Here is a 12792-nt window from a genome sequence, read left to right on the forward strand (position 1 = left end):
AGTAATCATCATCAGGTGTGAAAACCACATCACACCTGATGATGATTTTCTTGCTGTGGTTTTCACACCTGATGACGACTGTTTGTGTTACAGTCGAAACGTCGTGAGAATTTTATTGTTTTATATTTTTTATTATTTTATTGTTTTCCCTTCTACGTGACTTTACCGAAAGAACCAAGAATATGTGACGTCATTTATGGACGGCCCCAAAGACCCAAAGAGTATGAATTCCTGCAGTCACGAAAGCTTTAAGTCAAGATTCAACAACAACAACAATCGAGTGTTGCGGTGTGTGGATGGGGCTGGTGGAGGGCGGGGGGGCCAGGGGGGCGAGGCCTTCGCGTTGCCATGGCAACGCCACCCAAGGCTCTCCTCGCAGCAACCGACCGTCACCACGGCAACGCGCGCGACCACGGGCGGTGGCGTCACGATGACGTCACCGGGCTCCCCCCCCACCCTAAGCCCCCCACGCCCCCACCCCCCTGAAATAGCGAACGTGAATTCGATTCCAAAGGAGTCGATTCACGCTTTGGCGGAATCGATCATTCATTTGAGCGTGCACGCTTGAGTGCGATGTCAAAATCGATGTTAATTTACCCTCGAAGTTTAATTGTTTTACTCTTCCCAGTGCGTTGTTTGCGCCCACCCACCCCCCACCTCTTAAGTCGAGTAGACGTAACTGTTTGTCAACGAACCGACTCATGAGCATGCCCGGCGCCATTGTGCGTGCGCCGTCGCTTTGGACGTGGTGTTTATTTAAGTTAAGGGCTCGTCGCAGTTTTAAGACAAAGACATCGAAATCCGTCGTAGCTTTCGTCAAAGCGATGTCCAGGCGCGTCCAATGTGATTGGAACGGAATCGAATCGATTGTTTTTTTAAAATCATAATCTTAAAAAGGGAATCGATTCCGCGTGTGTGGTTTTTCTCTCTCTTGAAAAGACGCAAATCAGTCTGCGTTGCCTGGGAGCCGGGCACTATTGAACTCTCCTCATTCAGGTACCCACCTCCTCCTCATCATCATCATAACATCGTCATCCTCTCAACATCATCATCATACTCATCAACAACATACGCTCAGCATTATTCACTCGTGATTACAATCATCATCATACTCATCATCGGATTATCATCATCATCATCACAATCGTGTTCTCATCGTCATGGACACATCTTCATCATTCCTAGATTATACTGTGACCATACTCTCAACATCAGCGTCATACTCACCATAGACATCATTGCACTTTTATCATCAATACTCATCAGATTATGCTAATCTCGACTCATAATTATATTCTCATCATATCCTTATGTCTTCATCATTCCTCAACTGTACTCGAATCCTTCAGCATTAGCATCATACTCTTCATGCCGTCATCATCATCATCATCTCTTCAACGTAATCATATTTTCGTTGTTATACAAAAGTCTTTATCATTCCTCAATGATAGTCCATGATTCTGTCAAACTTAACATTATCAGCAGCATCATACTCTCAATACCAATAATTATGCTCCATCATGATCAATATTATTTTCATTCCGATCATGTCCCTGTGGTACGCATCATGCTTCCTCATACTGTGGTTATAGTCATAATCACATTCATAATCTCAATATTACACACACATCATAATCCTTCCTCATACTGTGGTTATATTCATCATCACATTCATAATCTCAATATTTCACACACATCATCATGCTTCTTCATACTGTGGTTATAATCATAATCACATTCATAATCTCAATATTACACACACATCATCCTTCCTCATATTGTGGTTATAGTCATAATCACATTCACAATCTCAATATTACACACATCATGCCTCCTCATACTGTGGTTATACTCATCATCACATTCATAATCTCAATATTACACACACACATCATCCTTCCTCCTCATACTGTGGTTATATTCATCATCACATTCATAATCTCAATATTACACACACATCATAATCCTTCCTCCTCATACTGTAGTTATAGTCATAATCACATTCATAATCTCAATATTACACATACACATCATCCTTCCTCATCCTTTGGTTATAGTCATCATCACATTCATAATCTCAATATTACACACATCATGCCTCCTCATACTGTGGTTATACTCATCATCACATTCATAATCTCAATATTACACACACACACACACATCATCCTTCCTCCTCATACTGTGGTTATACTCATCATCACATTCATAATCTCAATATTACATACACATCATCATCGCCATCATCATCCTCTCACCACCGTGATGCGCACATGCGTGCGTGCTCGCACCTAATGTGCGTGTGTGCCTGCGTACACACACACACGCACACAGAAATTCGTGTTGATCCACAGCTGGTGAGGGCCTCCCAACGCCGTGCAAGCTGTGGGGTTTAGTTGACCATACTTCACCGCGCGAGTCAGTGCGGGTAGGCTGAAGGCGAGGAGCGTGGTTTGCGGGAACAATGAAGGAGAATACAACGCTTTATATTCTATGGCAACCTATTTGTGCTTTTGATTTAAAGCTTTCGTAACTGCAGGGATTCATATTCTTAGTTCTTTCGGTAAAGTCACGTAGAAAGGAAACAATGAAATAATAAAACAAATGTTTTATTGTTTTATATCTTCATTATTTTATTGTTTCCCTTCTACGCGACTTTACCGAAAGAACCAAGAATATAACCTGTTTGTGCCTGTTAGTTTCTGATATATATCAGCTTCACCTTGATTTGTTGAACCAGGTGGTGAGAACTCAAGAGACCAGGTTGAGTCTCATTTGCAGGAGTGATGTGAGTCTGCCAGTAGGAGCGGATGGGGGCGATTATTGCTATGTGTGGATAATTCGAATTTGAGACATTTTCAAATTTGGTGAAATTTAAATCGTGGATGATTTGGTCATGAGTTGAAATCCCGGCTAGGGTTAACTAACAACCATCATCACCGTCAACACAATCATCGTTGCTAACGTCAGCAGCACCCATTATCTTCGTCCACATCATCCCACATCGGCATCATTACCACCATCAGAATCATTACAACCATCGGTGTCGTCACGAGTGTTTTTATCAGCATCAGCACCACCACCTATCGTTATCTCCTTTATGATACGTTCATTACGGCCAGCGGCATCATTGTTATAATAGCCACCACCATCGGCATAATAATTACCACCACCACGTTCACCGCCAACATTATTTTCAGCACCATATATCATTAGCATCATCGTTATCACGACCTGCGTCTTTTACACTGTTATTTTCATAATCGTCATCAACATCGTCATCATCAACACCCCCACCATCATCATCACCACGAACATCGTCATCATCACCACCAACATCGTCATCAACACCACCTCCACCACCAACATCATCAACACCATCAACACCATCGTCATCACCACCAACATCATCGTCATCACCACCAACATCATCAACACAATCGACAACGTCATCATCACCACCACCAACATCATCAACACCATTAACATCATCAACATCGTTTCATTGGTAACATCGATCAAATGTTCACCACCTTGTAAGGCGAAGTTAACGGGGTAAATGTTGCCGTGTTTAATAAAGAATGCATATCCCTAGCTAGGTAGACAGACAGGTGGGTTTATGGGTAAGTTGGTCTATACGCAGATTGATGGGTGGGTAAGGTGCGTATGTATGTATGTATTTGATCGCTATGTAAGCATACAGGTATGTGGGTAGCTACATTTGTTCTTAAACCCCCTGCTTTTGTATTGTACAAATTCTGAAGCTGCCATGCCCGTGGCACCTCACACAACAACACTTACGCATCACGACATTTGAAATCTGTCGCCCACGCACTGTGTGACTCATTCACTCGTTCTGCTACGGGCAGTCGGGGGTGGGGGGAGGCGGGGTCTGGGATGGGAAGGATGGGAGTAAGGGGATTACACCGATTACGAGGCAGAAGTAAATTAATTAGGTGCAATCCGGTTTAGCTGGCTTAGCTAATTGGAAGTCACGTTTCCAAACAACGTGCGGTTGTCGCCTTGTCAAGAGTGAAAACCGTCATTAATGTATATTGCTTGGCGCACGCTGCAGAGAGGGTGAACGCGTTTCCTGGAATCCCATACAATTGTCCCGTTAGACTTTATACATTACAAACTTTACTACCCGGCTTCGCCCAGGACTTGGATTCTTGTCTTGGATGAATACACGGCCAACGCGGAGGGTTGGGGGGGGGATTGCGTGACGTCAGCAGGCACACTGCGTGACGCTGCCGCATGCGGGTGACATCACAGATGTGACGTCACCGCTCACTTGCCGTGCAAAATATATCCATTATTGCGCCCCCCGCCGCCCCCAAAATACAAAAGTCTATTTTTATACTTTTTGTATTGTGTACAGTCTGGAAGCTACCCACATGCCAAATTTCAAGTTTGTTGCATGTTGGGAAGTATGCTAAACATTTCGAACAGACACACATTCACACATTTCCCTTTTATATATATAGATAACGTGTGCACCTATTATAACGTCGGCATCTACAGTATAAACCTACCTATCCGGCTGTCCACCTAGCCGGGCGGTGACGGCTATGCACACACTGCCTGTCATCCACCACTCTGGAGGCAGCTGCGAAGGTTGGTGAATCACCGCACAAATGTTGCGAAACTCCATTCCCGTGGGCGTCCTGGAGGAGCCGTACCGATGGATTTGCCATGAGAAGGCGGTATAGAAAACACGGGACTCCCACCTGTTCCATCTGTATGGGATAGAGTGTTTCCCCCTCGCACACGTGTGGGGTTTCTCCGAGTGCTCGGGTTTCCTCCTCCCAAATATATGAACATTCGTTAATTGGCTCATAACACCTTAATATATTGAGGACTGCAGACCTTGGACAATTGTTGGCGCCTGCTCATCGCTCGACTTGCATTCCCCTTTACCTGCGATTAGCACGGTTGGCTCCGTACGGTGCGAAATAAGTTCAACATACATGCGTACATTTCCGCTTGAATGTGTTTCCTCTCACCCTTTTGAATCGTTCTCTACAAGAGCGAGCAAATAATGTACGCGTAAAAAGTTGAAATTATGTTAATTACTTATTTTTATTTAATCTCGTCGATATCGCATTGAGACTAGAAGTCTATATTCCAAAGGAGCCGACCTTTATCCCATAATTCCTCTTTGAGTCGTTAAAATGTGTGCTGTATGCGAAACATTAACAGTGTTCATAATATGGACATACCGACCATCGCCATGGGAATGTAGAATGGCAGTGACTTCCTCGTGGCTTGCTAATGGAGATGATCGTCACCACCTGCTCGTTTCATGAGGGCGTTACATGGGGGATCTGTCCATGCTTGTGATCTTTAAAGATACGTACAGGATACATTAATATATGAGGAGCTGTCCATGGTCCTGATCTCTAAACATATACTTACTAGGTAGATGAATATATGAGGAGCTGTCCGTGTTTCTGATCTTGAAAAATATACCTACTAGTTTAATATACGAGGAACTGTCCATGCTTGTGATCTTTAAAGATACGTACTGGATACATTAATATATGAGGAGCTGTCCATGGTACTGATCTTAAAAAATATACTTACTAGGTAGATGAATATATGAGGAGCTGTCCGTGTTTCTGATCTTTAAAAATATACCTACTAGTTTAATATACGAGGAGCTGTCCATGCTTGTGATCTTTAAAGATACGTACTGGATACATTAATATATGAGGAGCTGTCTATGGTCCTGATCTTAAAAAATATACTTACTAGATAGATTAATATATGAGGAGCTGTCCATGGTTCTGATCTTTAAAATGATACGTGCTAGATAGTTTAATATATGAGGAGCTGTCCATGCTTGTGACCTTTAAATATACGTACTGGATACAGTAATATATGAGGAGCTGTCCATGGTCCTGATCTTAAAAAAATATATACTTACTAGATAGATTAATATTTGAGGAGCTGTCCGTGGTTCTGACATTTAAAGATACGTACTAGATAGTTTAATATATGAGGAGCTATCTATGGTTCTGATCTTTAAAGATACGTACTGGATATGTTAATATATGAGGAGCTGTCCGTGTTTCTGATCTTTAAATATACGTACTAGATATATTATTATATGAGGAGCTGTTCATGGTTCCGATCTTCAAAGATACGTACTGGATATATTAATATATGAGGAGCTGTCCGTGGTTCTAACATTTAAAGACACATACTAGATAGATTAATATATGAGGCGCTGTCCATGGTTCTGAACTTCAAATATACGTTCTCGATAGATTAATATATGAGGAGCTGTCCATGGTCCTGATCTTAAAAAATATATACTTACTAATCGATTAATATATGAGGAGCTGTCCGTGGTTCTGACATTTAAAGATACGTACTGGATAGTTTAATATATGAGGAGCCGTCGCGTTTCTGGTCTTTAAAAAGATACCTACTGGATAGTTTAATATACGAGGGGCTGTCCATGGTTCTGATCTTTAAAAATACGTATAGACTTGTACACGGCGGACTGTCCACGGGATGTTCAAAGATACAGCATGAACCCAATAAAGAGGTGAGGATGCAGCCATGCAGTTGCTTGCTCACACCACCGCTGAGCAGAGGGATCACCACTAGAAGAAGCTCTAGAGAGCCCAAATCAAGGGTATTTGGCCTACTCTCCCACGCTGAGCAGACGTCTTGGAGAAGGTGGGAGTTGCCACACTTTACCCCGTCACATTGTCATCCTCAATATCATATTACAGAGACGGCAACTCTGTTCTTATTGCCAATTCTGTGTCATAGTATAAAGTGGATTAGCAGGATGGCATGTATTATGTGTTACCTAGTTAGACTACCTGGTAGTCACCACGTGCGTATTAGGTAATCGTGGCTGAGTCAGTAACTGATATCAATTCTAATAATGTCCTAGACGGACCAGAAAGCTAAAATTTGTCGCAGATAATTTACCACGTGCTTATTACTAGACGCATACAAACACCAAAAGTTCCAAATTTGGCCCTCAAAATGATAGCGTGGATATTGGTTTTATCTAGAGGGCATGATCGGCATGAGGTTCTAATATCGCTCTGGGTCTCATGATAAACACTCACAAATACTGTATAAGGTCCCCATCATAGTGAACCAAGTAATTCACCCGCTGTGGAGTAGGATGCTAAAACCAAGAGTGATATGCTCCAAGCTATGACAAATAAATAAACATGATAACAAAATTTACCACCATAACATGAGCACCTTACAGCAGAAACACGTGTGTTTATTTGTTATATGCAGTGGCTAACTTCAGAGCAAAAACAAAAATCAACACTTCGCCATAATCAAACTCATCTCTTGAAGCCGCCCTGTCCCAGTGGTGGAAGTTTTACATCCCCAATGACAAGGGCCAACTCTCCATTGGATGACACTGTTGAGTTAACACGAAACGACACTCATTAAATTCAGAGGTAAGATGAGGGCTTAATTTCCCCTAAGAGCAGTTGGGGGAGGGGCTTTATCTTTTGGAGCTCAGCTCTCGACAGTTCTGGCTGAAATTCATCTCTGATGATAATGATGATGGCCTGAGTCACCTTCTGACCGGAATTTAAACTATAGATTTTTCCCCACGTGTGAGTCAAGTCTCTGCCATAAAATCAGAGGGAAAAAAATATATAAATAAGCCTCGCTTGGAACCCCACTCGATGCAATCATCGTAATGGGCAGCCCAACAGCTGCCAAATTGTGACGCTCTGTGACAAAATGAGCACGGTGGCCGTCTCTCCAGTTGATTAACTCCACGGACTGTCAACAAGGACGGCATCTTTATTGCTCAGTGCAATGAGGTCGGAAGAGCAAGTGACGCACAGTGCTGAGCTAACAGCGCAATGGACCTCTCGAGGTTTTGTTTTTAAAAATATAGCAGTTTTGTTTATGACACTGTGCATTGAATTACTCTGCCGTGTACCTTTACCTCGTTGCTCTCGCCCTGCCTTGTGAGCTCGGTCTCCCTTGTGGCAAGAGACCTGAGGGTCTCAGTGTCCCGTCACCTGGTTGAATCAAAGGAAATGAATGGCTGAACGCACTTGGTAGGCTGACAACATCGATTCCTGGCCATGGCTAACACCTGCGGTAAGCGACATCTGAGCTGGCTCTGGCCACCCTTCTGTGCCAACAACCCACACTGCGTTGCTCCCATTTGTAAGATGCGTGCCATGATTTTAGTCGGGGGGCGAGACCCTCATGCTTGAACGCGTTTTGTAAACCCTGCGTTGCGCGCGAAATCACTCGGGAACGCAGGGAACAATACTGCACCTGGACTACTCTGCACAGTCCATGTGCAGTGTCAGTGATGATTCGGAGACAAGGTTTGTAGGAGGCACCTTCTTTATTATCAACATTCACGGTCTCTTCCACACACTCTCCATAGTCGCTTACCTAGCCTGTACACAGCACTAGCCGTCTAACACTGACGGCGCCGACTGAGATAGCCAACAGCTTCCAGCAGCGCAATGTTTAGCGAAGACGGCAGCGATGACGAGTCGAGTCCACTACCAGAACCGGCAGCCTCGAGCCCCCCGCTCTCAGCTCCTTTTATGCTCTCAGTGCGGCCTGACCCCGCCCTGACCGCGCCTCCCTTCTCGAACCCGCTAGCAGGTTCCAGGGGCCTCCAGATGGGGTCTTCCATGACCCTTGTCCTAGTTCCTCTGCTCTGCCAAAACACACCGTGCACACGCTCACCATAGTTGCCGCTGCTGTCCACCAGCCGGCACTATTACACTGCACATGTAATAACATTAGTCAGTAAACGTCTACGCTCCCCATCTTCAATAACGTGCAACAACAACAATCGCCATTCTCCACTAAGTGACTGACGTCACCACGGCGCTTGTGCCAGGCTAAGTGCACTTTAAGGCCACGTGAAGTGTCGAACGCCCGCTAGCAGGGAGGCCAGCGGGCGTGTGTGTGTATACACAAAGACAAAGATCCCCTGTATAGCCTTAAGAGACTGTTGGGGCAAGTGCTGTTAGCGAGCACCTATGAAGGCCGAAACGGCACACGAGGGGTGGATGGCCAGCACTGCGCCCCGGCCGCCTTTGTCTCCCTAGTGGCGATGTTTACACACTGTACCAGGTACTCATTTGAGGCTGAGTCGTCCTAGGGGAGGCCCAGGACTGATTCAGATATTCGTCACTGGTGTTGGCCGTGAGCGGGAATCGAACTTGGGTCTCCGGATTCGTAGCGCAGCGCGCTGTCCGCTGCACTACCACACACACACTCGCATACTGTCTACTAACTTCCAGGTGACACACATACGATATGTGTGTCACCTGGGGCTCTGCTGTGCAGAGCCCCAAAGGCCCAACAGTTGCCAAGCGACCAGCAAACAGATATAACGATTGCCTTTGTAATAGACGAGAGGCAGCGCGTTTCTTCAAATGTTCAAGGTTATGAGAACGTGGGGAAGGAAGGAGACGACGGGAGGGAATTTCAAGGTGGAGCAAAAAGAGATGTGGTGTGATGTGCAGTGTGGTGAGTGGGTGAGTGTGTTGTGACCTACAGTGTGGTGAGTGAGTGGGTGTGTTGTTATTACCTGCAGTGTGGTGAGTGAGTGGATGGGTGTGTGTGTTGTTATGACCTGCAGTGTGGTGAGTGGGTGAGTGTGTTGTTGTGACCTGCAGTGTGGTGAGTGGGTGAGTGTGTTGTTGTGACCTGCAGTGTGGTGAGTGAGTGGGTGGATGGGTGTGTTTTTATGACCTGCAGTGTGGTGAGTGAGTGGGTGCATAGGTGGGTGGATATGTCGTTGTGACCTGCGGTGTGGTGAGTGAGTGGGTGGATGGGTGGGTGTGTTTTTATGACCTGCAGTGTGGTGAGTGAGTGGGTGCATAGGTGGGTGGATATGTCGTTGTGACCTGCGGTGTGGTGAGTGAGTGGGTGGATGGGTGGGTGTGTTGTTATGACCTGCAGTGTGGTGAGTGAGTGGGTGGATGGGTGGGTGGGTGTGTTGTTATGACCTGCAGTGTGGTGAGTGAGTGGGTGGGTTGATATGACCTGCAGTGTGGTGAGTGAGCGGGTGGATAGGTGGGTGGATATGTCGTTGTGACCTGCGGTGTGGTGAGTGAGTGGGTGTATGGGTGTGTGTGTTGTTGTTACCTGCAGTGTGGTGAGTGAGTGGGTGGATGGGTGGGTGGGTGTGTTGTTGTGACCTGCGGTGTGGTGAGTGAGTATGTTTTTTTGAGCTGCAGTGTGGTGAGTGGGTGGGTGAGTGGATGAGTTCACACTGTGGTTGAACACAGTGTGAATGAGAAGAAGCAGTTCCTCTTGGTAGATCAGCACCACGGAGAGCTCTCTCTCTATACACATCACCACCCCTCTCCATACGTAAGATGGCAATGATACCCAAAGTGTCAATGGGCCGACACTCATCTCCATGAGCAAAACACTCAGACAGGAGACGTCTCCTTCACATGTCTCTCCACATACAAAAAATGTTCCTGAACACAATCCATCAGCCGCACGGCCATGTGGGGAGTGCATAATTTCGGAAGCATTGTTTCAAGTCAAAGCAAGCTCCTCACCGGTTTTGACACGCAGTGTCTCATCAGCAGTGTCAGGGCATGCTTGAATCGATGCCGGTGGAATCGCTGATCTTACAGGCAAGGATCCTCTTCCCTTACGTTATGGGGTCCATGGGTCGGTGCAAAATGATAGAATGTACAGAACTCAAAATTATCATTAGCGTCGTTGTAGATAATATATATAAAAATAATGTAAATAATTAATAAAATAAGCAGGCGTTGTCTCCTTCACATACATGTATATAGGCCTCGGCAAGGTAAGGTAATTTACCCTTTTTACCGGGTAAAAGGGTAAAGGTAAAGGTGTCGACATGCCAAGGGGTAAGGTAAAGGGTAGGGTAAAGGTAGCGTGGAAGAATTACCCGGTATTTTAAAGGTAGGCTCGTTGTTTTTACCTTACCTTGCCGAGGCCTACATGTATATCTGCATGTCCGTCTTTCACACGACATTATCAATATGCGGAAACGGGCATGTGAGGGAGACGGTCTGTTTTGTTATTTATAATCTCCACAGTGACGCTCATTATTATTTTGAGTCGTCTCCATTTCGGGTCCCAGCACAGAAGATCACCGCGCTTTGGTCTTCCACGAAGCTCATGGTCCCCACTCTAAACCGCATCCGCTGCACGAACCATGGCAGCAGCAGATGCGGATACTTGAGGATGCACAGATGGAAAATAAAAATAAAACTCTCCAGTAGCAGTGGTGCGACTGTGGCCATCTAGAACAGCGGTCCCCAACCTTTTTGCACCAGGGACCGGTTTCGTGCAAGGCAATTTTTTCACAGACCGGGGGGGGGGGGTGTTCATCATTGGGTCTTTCCCCCTTTTCAAAGAAGCTCTCCAGCTACGTTTGTTTTTTACTCATTGTGGCTACTAGTGGTTAGAGCTTGTGGGCTTACTCATTGTGGCTACTGGGGGGTTAGAGCTTGTGGGCTTACTCATTGTGGCTACTAGGGGTTAGAGCTTGTGGGCTTACTCATTGTGGCTACTAGGGGTTAGAGCTTGTGGGCTTACTCATTGTGGTTACTAGGGGGTTAGAGCTTGTGGGCTTACTCATTGTGGCTACTAGGGGGTTAGAGCTTGTGGGCTTACTCATTGTGGCTACTAGGGGTTAGAGCTTGTGGGCTTACTCATTGTGGCTACTGGGGGGTTAGAGCTTGTGGGCTTACTCATTGTGGCTTCTAGGGGGTTAGAGCTTGTGGGCTTACTCATTGTGGCTACTAGGGGTTAGAGCTTGTGGGCTTACTCATTGTGGCTACTAGGGGGTTAGAGCTTGTGGGCTTACTCATTGTGGCTACTAGGGGTTAGAGCTTGTGGGCTTACTCATTGTGGCTACTAGGGGTTAGAGCTTGTGGGCTTACTCATTGTGGCTACTAGGGGGTTAGAGCTTGTGGGCTTACTCATTGTGGCTACTAGGGGTTAGAGCTTGTGGGCTTACTCATTGTGGCTACTGGGGGGTTAGAGCTTGTGGGCTTACTCATTGTGGCTTCTAGGGGGTTAGAGCTTGTGGGCTTACTCATTGTGGCTACTAGGGGTTAGAGCTTGTGGGCTTACTCATTGTGGCTACTAGGGGTTAGAGCTTGTGGGCTTACTCATTGTGGCTACTAGGGGGTTAGAGCTTGTGGGCTTACTCATTGTGGCTACTAGGGGTTAGAGCTTGTGGGCTTACTCCTTGTGGCTACTAGGGGTTAGAGCTTGTGGGCTTACTCATTGTGGCTACTAGGGGGTTAGAGCTTGTGGGCTTACCAACACTGTGACTGAGACAAGTGCGCAGTGCGGGGAAGAGGCGCGGACGGAAGTGGTGAATAATAAAATAATGGGGGGCGGGCCACGCGCGGATTCACCGCTCTCGCCTCCTGCTGCTGTGCGGCCCGGTTCCTAACAGGCCACGGACCGGTACCGGTCCGTGGCCCAGGGGTTGGGGACCCCTGATCTAGAACAGACAAGAGTGCAACGTGTAACGACGCAATGCTCGGATACGTGAATATGAAGGAGACATCACGGCGGCGATATACTACTCCGCTGCTCCTGACGCGTTTGTCTGGCTTGCCCACGTGAATGCGAAATTGTAATTGTTGGCTCCGCAAAACTTTGCTTAAACATTTATTTTTATTTCACCAGGTAAGGCCCACTGAGCTATGTAGCTCTTTGTTTTTTCAGAAGTCAACCTGGCCGCAAATGATAGCCCAACGAAATGGCTAGCAGGCAAACACGTGTTTCTAAATGTGGAGGAAAATA

The 12792-nt window shown here is 46.0% G+C and overlaps 1 protein-coding gene across 2 annotated transcripts in view; it reads left to right on the forward strand.

The window, feature by feature from the left end:
• Positions 1 to 537: 537 nt before the first annotated feature.
• LOC116954932 (peptidyl-glycine alpha-amidating monooxygenase B-like) overlaps positions 538 to 12792 on the forward strand; it is a 53531-nt gene continuing 41276 nt past the window's right edge. For both annotated transcript variants that reach the window (XM_032975764.2, XM_032975765.2), the window contains exon 1: positions 538 to 996. The gene's annotated coding sequence lies outside the window, so the exon portion shown is untranslated. The remainder of the gene's footprint in view (positions 997 to 12792) is intronic.

This window comes from Petromyzon marinus, chromosome 57 (assembly GCF_048934315.1).
Source record: "Petromyzon marinus isolate PM22_M1 ecotype Great Lakes invasive population chromosome 57, UKy_Petmar_22M1.pri1.0, whole genome shotgun sequence".
Classification (NCBI taxonomy): Eukaryota; Metazoa; Chordata; class Hyperoartia; order Petromyzontiformes; family Petromyzontidae; genus Petromyzon; species Petromyzon marinus.